This window comes from Callorhinus ursinus, unplaced genomic scaffold (genome assembly GCF_003265705.2).
Source record: "Callorhinus ursinus isolate GAN/ISIS: 27379988/994484 unplaced genomic scaffold, GSC_fseal_2.0 scaffold10, whole genome shotgun sequence".
Classification (NCBI taxonomy): Eukaryota; Metazoa; Chordata; class Mammalia; order Carnivora; family Otariidae; genus Callorhinus; species Callorhinus ursinus.
This window is the reverse complement of record NW_027397072.1, coordinates 60,807,448-60,819,491: the sequence shown is the minus strand read 5'-3', so window position 1 is coordinate 60,819,491 and position 12,044 is coordinate 60,807,448. Positions and strand designations below refer to the sequence as shown.

General features: G+C 36.9%; 1 pseudogene; it reads left to right on the top strand.

The window, feature by feature from the left end:
• Window positions 1-7,228: 7,228 nt before the first annotated feature.
• Window positions 7,229-7,329, top strand: LOC112821412 (U6 spliceosomal RNA; annotated as a pseudogene).
• Window positions 7,330-12,044: the final 4,715 nt, after the last annotated feature.

Genomic DNA, 12,044 nt, shown 5'->3' with positions numbered 1-12,044 from the left:
TTATGCTTCAAATGTATGTCTAACAGTTTCATCAGTAATGTGTTAAAGAACCTGTTTTCTATTAGCCTCACAGAGTACTGTCAAACTTGAATTTTTACAGTCTGATAGGTGAAAAATGGTATCACTGTATAATATTAGTTTGCATTTCTTTTCTTTTAGATGAGTTGAACATCTTTCATAGGAGTTATTTATTTTGCAGTGACTGCCCACATTTTTTGCCTATTTTTTATTGAATTGCTAATGTCTTATCAATTTCAGAGCTCTTTATATAGTAAGGATACCAGCTTTTTGCCTGATATGAATTGCAAATAATTTACCTATTTATCATTTGTATTTTCACTTGGTATATGGTGTCTTTGGCCATTCAGAGAGTTTTTATGTTTAGCCACTCAAATTTACCAATCTAATCTTTCATGGTTTTATATTTTGAGTCATATTTAGAAAGATCTTTTACACTTAAAGGCTATAAAAAAATTCTCTTGTATTTTCTTCTAGAGTTTGCATGATTTTATTTTTCCCATCTAAGTATTTAATTAATTTAAAAGTTTTGAGACACGTGGGTGGCTCAGTTGGTTAAGTGTCTGCCTTCAGCTCAGGTCATGATCCCAGGGTCCTGAGATCAAGTCCTGCATCGGGCTCCCTGCTTAGCAGGAAGCCTGCTTCTCCCTCTCCCACTCCCCCCGCTTCCCTGCTTCTGCCTCTCTCTCTCTGACAAATAAGTAAATAAAATCTTTAAAAAAAATAAAAGTTTTCATAGTATAATGTGTGAAGTATGGATTCAACTTCATTTTTCTTTTCATATGAATACCCAGTTATCCACGGTATCAATAAGTGCAGGTGTTGAGAGGTGCCTAGGTGGCTCAGTTGGTTAAGCTTCTGACTCTTGATCTCAGCTCAGGTCCTGATCTCAGGGTCATGAGTTCAAGTCCCACATTGGGCTCCATGTAGGGTGTGGAGCCTACTTAAAAAAATAAATAAATAAGCACATGTATTGAATAGAATTCTTTCCTCTACTAATTTGAGATGCTATATTTATTATATTCTAGTTTCTGGTTTAAGATAATGCTAACTGCAAACCCAAAAATTGTTCAAACACAGAAGTTTACCTTTCATTTGAATAAAATCCAAATAGATGTTTCTTGTTGGCAGGTATCTTCCTTATGTGGTAATTTGAGGACCCAGGTTCTTATCATCTTCGGTTTCCACCCCCTTCCATGTAGCCATGCCTATCTATCTCAAGTCCAGAGAAGGGGAAAAGCAGAGATTTACATTCGAGAGATTCGTATGGGACAGGACTTGTAGTAGTGCACATGACTTTTTGCCCACATTTAATTGCTTTGAACTCAATCTCATGGCCACACCTCTTCCTCCATTTATGGATCCTTTTCATTTCTAATTCATATTCCCTATTGCCTTCTCTCTTTCTTAATCTTGTCAGAGGTTAATATATTTTATTAGGTTTTTCAAAAAAACAGCTTTAAAAAAATCTCATTGATGAAGAGATTAAAAATTGTAATTGTTTCCTTCCCACCCTCACAACCCAAAGAATTCCAGGCTAGTAAAAAATTTGGTGAAGACCTACGTGAAAACACTTGGGAGTACATATTTGCCAGCAACCTGCTCTGCTGCCATCAGAATTGGATTTGGACACATGATAACATCCTAAGCAAGTAGCTGTGGCTTGTAATGGAAAAATGGAAAACATTCAGAAAAGGACATGCGAACATTGCATATACTCCTGATAGTATTATAGAATCAACACTGAAGTTCATTTGTCTTTTAGGCCAACTGGATTTAAAGGAAGGGTTTCCATCTGCTGTAAAAATTCTCATTTCAATTATGGGTGTGTTTACACCACATGCTCCGGGTGAAGATATACCATGGGGTACACAGCAGCCACGTGTTCTCTGTGACTCGAGTCCCAGCAACCCAGAAGAAGCATCCAAGATACCAGAAGCCTGGAGGAAAGAGACTTCTAATAATAGTGTTTTATCTGCAGTTGTCAACTACTTGGAAGTCCATTCATTGTGCAGAAGAACTCAGCTAAGTCACTGATGTGTCACTGTGTCTAGAAAAGTGCCTTTACAGATTTTGAATACAAATAGATTAGTAAACTTTCAGAATACAACATAAGGCTTAAAAAAGAAAGGCATAGATAAAATGGCAAGAGATCTCTTCATTGTTTGGGAAAGAGATGGTGAAACAACGAATTACATAGTTGTTTTTCCCTAAACTGCTTATCTTTCACTTCAGGCTGTAATGATCATGACATTCAAATTGTATTATTGTGTCTTGGTCAAACAACAAAAACTTAGCCATTTTTTCTTTTGTTTTGTTTTTTTCTGCAGAAAGTGTCCTTTTAGTGATGTTTTAAAATTGAGTGGCATTTTATAATGAACTTGACAATATAAAAATGTGATTTGGTTCCTGGGCTATGTTTGTGTTTTTCTCTCAAATGATTGAAAAAATAAATTTACTAAAAAAGAACTAGAAGAGTCTTCCACTATCTTAGCTAGAAATGAGCTACACGTTTTTTTCGAGGTATAGTGCACAATTGTTCTGAGTAAAGCACGAGAGCCCTTAGCAGAAACTCTCTTGCATGCATTTTGTTCGTATCTTTAATATTCCTTAAAAATATTTATATATCAGGAAAAGGACAACTGGAGAGTAGAAGTTTAATTGCAGGTTTTTTTGTATCAGTGACATGAATTTACAGATTTAGCAGTGACTGCAGGCAGATCTCTTCGTGTACTGTGTATATATCGACAATCCTATCATGTATTTCACATTTAATGATATTTTGTTTTTGGAATTTTAACTATATGTATATAGAAAAGGAATTTAATAGCTCACCATGGTTCTGATTTGTCTTATATTAATCATTTCATTTTGCAGCGCCTGCGTGGCTCAGTCGGTTAAGCATCCAACTCTTGATTTCAGCTCAGGTCATGATCTCAGGATCATGAGATCCAGGCCCACATCAGTCTCTGCGCTGAGCGTGGCTCCTACTTAAGATTCTCTCTCTCCTTCTCCCTCTGCCCTTCCCCTGTTTTCTCTCTCTCTCTCTCTCAAAAAAAAAAGCTCTTGTGTTTTTTATAATAAAAAAGAAAATTGATACCAAAGAAATAAAAACAAAATATATCATTGTGAAATTCACATTGCCTGGTATAAAGAGAAGATTCTAAAAACTTCCACAAAAGAAAAAAAATCAGGTTATATTCAAAGTATAGGGAATTGAAATGACATTGTATTCTCAAGAGCAACAGTGGAAGGTTGTGGACAATGGAACAAAGCGAAGAAGACAATAGAAAATGCTTTGAACCTGGCATTCTGTAGCTAAAGTGTGATAGCAGAGTGGAGACTGAGTCAGACAGTTTACCTCCCACACATACTTTCTCAAGGAGTTGTGGATGCAATAGACTCATAAAGGAAAAGGAAGGTGTGGTTACCCAAAACACAAGAGACTCAACAGAGGAGAGACATGAAGGGGATCTTCTTTTAATTATGCACTGGAACCAGTTAAGAAAGTACAATCACAGAAAAGTATTTGGCTCTTCAGTGAATAATATTTATATAATCATAATAATGGAAACATTATTGGTTTTCAATGTTTAGAGTCAATGTATGTGGGAAGGGGCAGGGGTTGTCCCTATAATCCCTTTGTTCATCTTGTTACTTTTCTTTCCCATTCCCTTCAAACGAGACCTTGGTCTCTACTGGCCCACACAGTTGGTGATCAGATGGAGGTGTGCATACATCTCAGTGAATGCTGAGGTTGGGAAGAAGGCCAATGACCAGACAAATGAATTATGTGTCAGGGAAGCCAACAATGGGATTTATGTGAATCAAGGAGTGAGTGGACTGAGTGGAGGTTTGAACTTGTTGTAATTGGGTCTAGAAAAATCAAATACCTGAATGTTGTGAAGTAAATTCATAAAACCATTATATAATGTTTATTCTTTTAACTTTGCTGTACACTTGAAAATAGAGATATTTAAATAAATCTTTAAAGGTTATTCAATTAAATTAAGAAGGATTATGGCAGATAATTTTGGTTGCTTACTCAGCAGCCATTCCCTAACTTCTTTGCTAACTTCGTTCAGGTATTAAGTAGTCAAATATTTTTAAGGAAAGCTGGCCCTTCACCAATCCTAGAAGATGAATTTTGGGTAGTCTAAATTAATAATGGTGATTCAGCTTCCTTACTAGTGGTTTATTTAAGAATGGGCATGCGATTATGGATAATGAGAGGTGAGAGAATGTCTGTTGTAGGGATTCTGGGAAATTTTCCCTAATGTTTAAAAACAGGCATGAAGGTGCCTGGCTGGCTCAGTTACTAGAGCATGCAACTCTTTAATCTCAGGGTTGTGAGTTCAAGCCCCATAAACAGCTTACTTAAACAAACAAAATAAAAACAGGCATGAGTAAGAGATGTACTCTTCTGTCCCTTGAAGCTGTTGGATATTTTAATGTCAGAACATTATGCTTGGAGCTGCTGAAACCGTACTGCAACTGTGAGAAGAACCAAGAGAAGAGGACAAACCTGCTATACTGAGAAATGAAAGAGGGGAACAACCTAATGAAAGTCTTGGGCTGGAGGGGCGCCTGGGTGGCTCAGTTGATTAAGCATCTGCCTTCACCTCAGGTCATGATCCTGGCATCCTGGGATCGAGCCCACATGGAGCCCCGCATGGAGCCCCCTGCTCAGCAGGGAGTCTGCTTCTCCCTCTCCTTCTGCCCCCCTCCACCCCACTTGTGCTTGCATGCGTTCTCTCAGCTGCTCTCTCAAATAAATAAAATCTTAAAAGAAAAGAAAGTCTTGGGCTGGTGAATTAACCCTTTGGCTAAACTATCAGAACATTTGTGAGAAAATGCATTTTTGTTGTTGTTTCAGACAGCTGAGTTGATATTCTATTAGTTGCAAGAAAATACATCTTAACATATCCAAGAGTTCTAATGAATTCTAGACAAGCTAGTAAATACATTTTTAAAAACTGATTTCTGAAACCCATTGATTTTATCTTTTTAAAAAAACAAACATTTGATTTTGAAACAATTCCCAATTTTTCAGAAAAGTTGCAAGCATAGTATGGAGAATTTGCCTATATACCCAGAGACCCCCATTCAAGTTTTGTGAATTGTTCCAATTATGTCTTTTATATTACCTGCAAAGGATCTAATCTAGGATCATGCCTTGCACCTAGTTGTCATGTCTCTCCAGTTTGTTTCAATCTGGGATGGTTTCTGAGTCTTTGAGTTTCATGATCTTGACTTTTTTTTCGTGAAAGATGGATGAGATTCTTGGTGGGCAGCCAGAGCCCCATACCCCAGCCCCCCCATATCCCTACATGAAGCTGTCACTGAACCAAACCCTGCCATTCCTCCACAACTTCCTGCAGAGTGTCTGTTCTCCTCAGAGAAGGAATCACTTTGACATATTTGAAGATTATAAGACAGTCATTTGGTAAAATGCCCTTCATATTTGGATTCATTCAAGAAATCCTCATATCCTATTGAGTGGCACACAGTGTCAACTTGTACATTGTTGGTGGTGGTAAATTTATACATTGTTGGTGGTGATCATTTGATTAAAATGATGTCTTCTAATTTTCTCCATTGTGAAGTTTTCATCTTTGTAATTAGTAAGTATTTTATGTGGAGAAACTTTGAAACTATACAAATATCTAGTTCCTCATCTGATTTTTATTTACTGGTATTGGAATCCATTGATGATTCTTGAATTAATTATTACCATGATAGTTGCCAAATGGGTTTTTTCTAATGCTGTTCTACTGTAAGAAAAAGCTGTCTCTTCTCCCCGTATTTTATTCATTTGTTTATATCACAAATTCTATTTAATTCAATGAGTTATAATGTGTAAATATTATTGTAATATTATAATTATCTCAGATTTGGCCAGTGGGAACCCCTTCAAGGCTATGTCTTCTTGACATGCCTCATTGTTTTTTTTTGTTTGTTTGTTTTGGTTTGTTTTGGTTTGGTTTGAGGACTTCCATATTTCCTGAACAAGAAGTTCTAAGCTCAACTTGTATTTTCCCCATCCCCCTCTGGAATCAGCTATTTATTCAAGGAACACTGGTTCCTTTTAATGGAGAGTGGTATTTAGAAACCAGTATCATAGTCTAGATGTGCTCATTTTACCTTGATGTTTCTGCATCCAGGCTCACTCTGTGAACAGAGCTAGGAAGTATAGCTTTACTTTACTTCTGTAATTATCTGCATCACTATCCACCTATATTGTAAACTATTAATTCATATTGGTAATTCCAAATCCAGTTCAATACTGCAGGATTCATTCTAACTTTCTCCCTTTTTGTTTTAATATCTTCCTTCCCAGTCAGTGAGAAATATGGCTACCATTCTCTGAAATATATTTACTTATTTCTGAATTCCCTGTATAAGCCAATCCCCTAACCCCACCAGCTTGCCCCTGCCACCCTCACCAATGCTGTCCTGGGTTGCCATTACCTGCCGCCCTGTTCTGATACCATCTTTATATGGGTCACCATTACATTCCTCCTTATGAAATCAATTGATTCTGAAAATAATAATAAGGGACACTTTTTTTGGCCAATAAACAGACACCATATAAAATCAAGAAATTACTTGTTTATTTAATTTTTTTTTTTTTTTTTTTTTTAGTGAGAGCAGGAGTGGGAGGGAAGGGGCAGAGGGAGAGGGAAGGAGAATCTTAAAGAGGCTCCACGCTCAGCAGGAAGCCTGACACAGGGCTCAATCTCACAACCCTGAGATCATGATCTGAACCAAAATCAAGAGTCGGACACAACTGACTGAGCCACGCAGGTGCTCCTATTTAACTTTTTAATATATGAATAGTGATATTAAAAAAATTGTCCAGTCTAGGGGCGCCTGGGTGGCTCAGTTGTTAAGCGTCTGCCTTCGGCTCAGGTCATGATCCCAGGGTCCTGGGATCGAGCCCCACATCGGGCTCCCTGCTCCGCAGGAAGCCTGCTTCTCCCTCTTTCACTCCCCCTGCTTGTGTTCCCTCTCTCGCTGTGTCTCTCTCTGTCAAATAAAATCTTTAAAAAATAAAAATAAAAAAATTATCCAGTCTAGAAACATAATTTTCTTTAAAAATAGATTTAAAATATCTTGAACATGCAGTAATAGGAGTGAATAACAAAAACATTATGCCAGGCAAAAAACAAAAAAAACCCCACATACACAAGAGGTCTTTACATATTGTGCTCGCTTTGGCATGCTTGTGTTAAAATCGGAACTGTATAGAGAAGATTAGCATGACCCCTGTGTGAGAATGACATCATTTATGATGCAGTCCATATTTTTTGTTATGTACTTTTTGCCACAATTTTATTTTACTTATTTTTTTAAAAAAGATTTTATTTGAGAGAGAGAGCATGAAGGGGATGGGCCTGGGTGGCGGGGGGAGAAGGAGGTTCCCCACTGAGCAGGGAGCCCGAGGTTGGACTCGATCCCACAACCCCAAGATCATGACCTGAGCTGAAGGCAGATGCTTAACCGACTGAGCCACTCAGGCACCCCTATTTTACAATTTTTAAAAATAATAAAAGCCAGTTTCTTCTTTCTTGACAAACTAGGGTGCCCCACCAGAAAAGTACTCTGTTAAAGATCAAATTTGTATTTTTCCTTTCTTTCACAGCACAGGCTAGGATAGAGATTGACAGAGGAAAGCCTTGTTTATTTATTTATTTATTTACTTATTTATTTTTATATATTTTTTAATTTTATTTATTATGTTAGTCACCATACAGTACATCATCAGTTTTTGAGGTAGTGCTCCATGATTCATTGTTTGTGTATAGCACCCATGCTCCATGCAGTACGTGCCCTCCTTAATACCCATCACCTGGGCTCACCCATCCCACCACCCCCTCCCCTCTAAAACCCTCAGGAAGCCTTATTTAGAAGGACATGGATTCTGCTTGTACTCAAAGACTTTTTCTGTTTTGATATAAACAGAACAAAACCTGCCTCATTTTTTGGGAATTGGTCCTCACGGGAGAAAAATGAAGAAATGGGGTTCTAGAATCCTGATATACTATTAGTATCCTGACCCAGCCCCCCAGGGCTGTGTGTGATCAGCTGTGGCTGGGTCCTTGGCTACAAGGCCAATTGTGGAACATCCTTGGCAAGCTTAGCTCGTCATCCCTCAAAGGGCTTTTCCTCCCAGCATGGATATAGACAAGCAAAGCCATCATCCATAAGCAGTGGACAAGCGTTGTCTTTTGGATTGAGTGGGACCAGTCTCCGAAATGGACGATGTGAGGTAATGAGAAACTACGGCATTAGCCAATGATCACACTCCAATTAAGAAGAGAACAGAACCCTTTATAGACTGAATAAGTTATTTCTTGGTGTTTCTGGGCAATGTATGGGGGAGTTTTCGACAGTGGGAAATAATGGGCTTTCTGCTAAAAGGGCTTATGAGTAATTAAGCAATTGTTTAGAAAATTAAAAGTATTGTGAATATATTTGTATTTGAGTATTGTGGGTATATTTGTATTTGAGTTTGTGGAGTAGGTGATGCTAATTTTATTGAAAATGTTCATTTATTCAGTATTTATTAAGCATATACTATGTGCCCTTAGATACCACACTAAAAGCTGGTGATAGTAACTATGTTCCTACTGAGTTTAGGGGGGGGTATAGATAAGATGCGTCACAGAATAAGCTGCTATGCTAGGGGGAGCATGGGGTCCAATAGAAATTCAGAGAAGAAACCCCTAATCTACACTTTGGGTAGCAGAAAGAGAGGTCAAGAGAAGACTCTCCCAAGAAAATAACATTTTAGGCTGAAAGCTGAACTAGGAGCTCTTCACATGGCTGGGATGACAATGTTCCAGGAAGGAGGGACAACATAACCAAAGCACTGGAGATGAGGATGCTGCTCTTTCTGGAAAAGACAAGTGCAAGTTTAATGTGCTTGGAATAGAGTGGGGGTAGCAGGAAAAGATGTAGGTTGAGGCTCTGGAGACCTAGGTCTTGATCCTAAGGGCACTGATGAGCTACTGAAGGATGTTAAGTGGGCAGAACCATGATGAAAATTTCTAGAATATTTTCTCTGGTTACAGTGTAAAGAATGGACTGAAGAGTGACATGATTTGCAGGGAGACCATTAGGACACTGTTGGAATAAGTGAGAATGATGGAGAAATAGATTTGAGTTAGGAGATACAACCTTGCAGGACTTGATTGACTGGATTTAGGGGATGAGGAAGGAGAGAGAAAAGTAGAGCATGATGCATATTGTTTCTGATAGATATGAGTGATTATAACATCACTGTGTATACATGTGGAGAAGTGTTCAAGGCATCTCTTGCTATCCAAACTCAGAAACCAGAAACTCAAGTAAATTTTCAAATAATTTCTTTGCTATCCAAATTCCTGCTATTGGATAGTTGAAACTTAAGAACAAATAGATTTAGATAACAATGTTTTCTGGGGGGATTTCCTACCTAAGTCTAGGATCTGAAACTCAGGATTCAGGTAGTAGGAGTATTTGTAGTGTATTTGTTTTTCATTTTTGTTTTTAAAGAAACTCTTTTATTTTATGCTGTTCCTTGACATAGGTTTAATATTTTAGATAAAAAGAATTTCCAAAAAAAAAAAGAATTTCTACATCATGAGATATGAAGTTTGTATTTCAATCAGTTATTATTTAGGAGAAAGCTCCTGAGATATAGGGCATTAAATGTATTCCTATAACAAATTAAAGTTTTAAATATAAGTAGCTCTATTTTTTTACATTGTAGATGTGTTAATAACTAAGGAAATATAATTGCTATCAAGTGACCAGTCTGACAAAAATCTATTGTTTTTACAAAAACAAATACGATTTTAAAATACTCAAAACCACTCTAAGATTTCAGTGAAGTAAACAAAGAAAATTTGGTTTTAGGAGCAAAGTATCTTTAGGAGAACTTTTAAATAAATTTTTCATCCATATTTACTTCTGGTATAATAAGGTTTTTATCATTCTTTGACATATATGACTGCCATACTTTTTTTCAAATTGGTATAAAATATGTGAAAATAGCCCCAAAATGGCAGTGATGATTCTCTAGTATTCCAGGATAGTCTTTCAGAGTCTGAGGTGACAATATATATATCAAACATAATGACTTTTTGAGATTCGTGAGGATATTTCAAAATGTTGAAGACAAATGAAAAATGTGATAATATTTATACAGGGTTGGATAATAGGGAAAAAATTCATTTTAATGTTTTCTCTCTAGATAAGAACACCTTGAATCGCCAGTGTTCCCTTCTATAAAGCAAGAACATACATGTTTTTCCACAGGCCATTTGGTGGTCTATCTAGTTTATAAATGTAGATTTCAGATAAGCTCATGCTTGCATACGTTTGTCTTCTTCTTAACATTTTCTAAACACTCACTTCTCACAACCCACACCCCTCTCAGCTGATGCCCCACCTCATTGCATTTCCTATTGAAAAAAGTAGACTATTTCATCTCCTTCCACCATGTCTATGATTTACCTACACCTGCAGCCACCTTCTTTTCTCTTGTACCAAAGTTGACTGGTCACTCCCTTCTGCCCCGGATGTCTCTGTCTCTCACCTTCCTAAGAACTTCACTCCCTTCTCCTGCATCAGCTCTACCTACCAGATCACTCCTGAGGGAGTTCAGAACATGCCACTCCAAAATTTGCCACCTTGGCATATTACTGTGAGCTGAAGGAACTTGAGAAAGAGCAGATACAGGAGACCTACCTTTATCTACTTAAAAACAGGACATAAAATTTCCATGGGAAAGATGCCCTCCCTGTAACAGGGAAGAAAACAGCCTTAACACCGGAGACTGGGAATCGATGTTGACACGTATCTGTACCAACTTACTAAAGTAACTCCTCTAGTTTTGCCGCCCTTCGCCCATATATCTCTTAGTCACTTTCCTACAATTTACTGCCCCTAGCCCAAACTCTTTTGTCTTGTCATTTCTTCACAAATGTATTCTTTGTCTAAAAGGTATACTGGTTTGGTCACTTCTTTCGGTCTTCATTCCCTTGGGAAGGCCCTCATGATCATGTAAAAATAAAACTTGTATGCCTTTCTCTTGCTAATCTGTTTTATGTCAGTTTAATTCTTAGACCCAGCTGGAGATGCTAAAAGGGTAGAGGAGAATTTTTCCTCCCCTACACTCACATCAGCATATAAACATGAATAATCTCATACTTTAAAACATCCCTCTCTTGACCCTACATTTACCCTTCAGCTACTATCCTATTTCTGTATCCTCCCTCACAGCAAAGCTTGAAAGAATAGTTCCTTAGCAGTGGTCCTCAAAGTCTTTTGCTTACTACACCCTAGAAGAATTTTGTAAAGTTCTGTACTTTCTTGGCACATTTTTAAGCTAACATTTAAAATTTTTATGTTGTTTAAATAGTTGCAAATCTGTAATTTCCAGAATGTTGTAAATTTTTGTATTTTAACAGTCACATCAATCTTTAAATTGTATCCAATAAATCTAAATACAACTTGATACTCATCATCCACTAAAAAAAGTCTTCTTTTACAAATTTTACATCTTTCCTTTTCTAATTTAACTCCTAGTTCTAGTTCATTTCCCTCACAAAAATATATCCTAATGTAATATATTTTATGCTTCAAAGTCTTTTATTCATCACCCTATCATACTTCTCTGAAAAAAAGTATTTGAAATTAAAATTTTTCCTATGACCAGAAGTCTCTAAAAGTTAATGTCTTGTGGATTTATTATAATATTAATATACAATTGATAAAAATCATATTGAAGTAAAATTTTATTGGAAATGCTATCTCAATGAAATGAATGGATTTTTCAGTTGGCTTTAATTTTTGAGGATAACTTGCTGCTCAAAATGATGGTGCTCAGCATCAATATATTCTGGTTTTTCATTTTTTATGTGATAAGAAGCTTCTTCACAAAGCTAAGTAGACAGAAGTAGAAGAGATTTTCTTATAGCAGTATTAGTCATTTCTTTGGATTCTTAATGCCAAAAATTACATGATGTGAACTATCA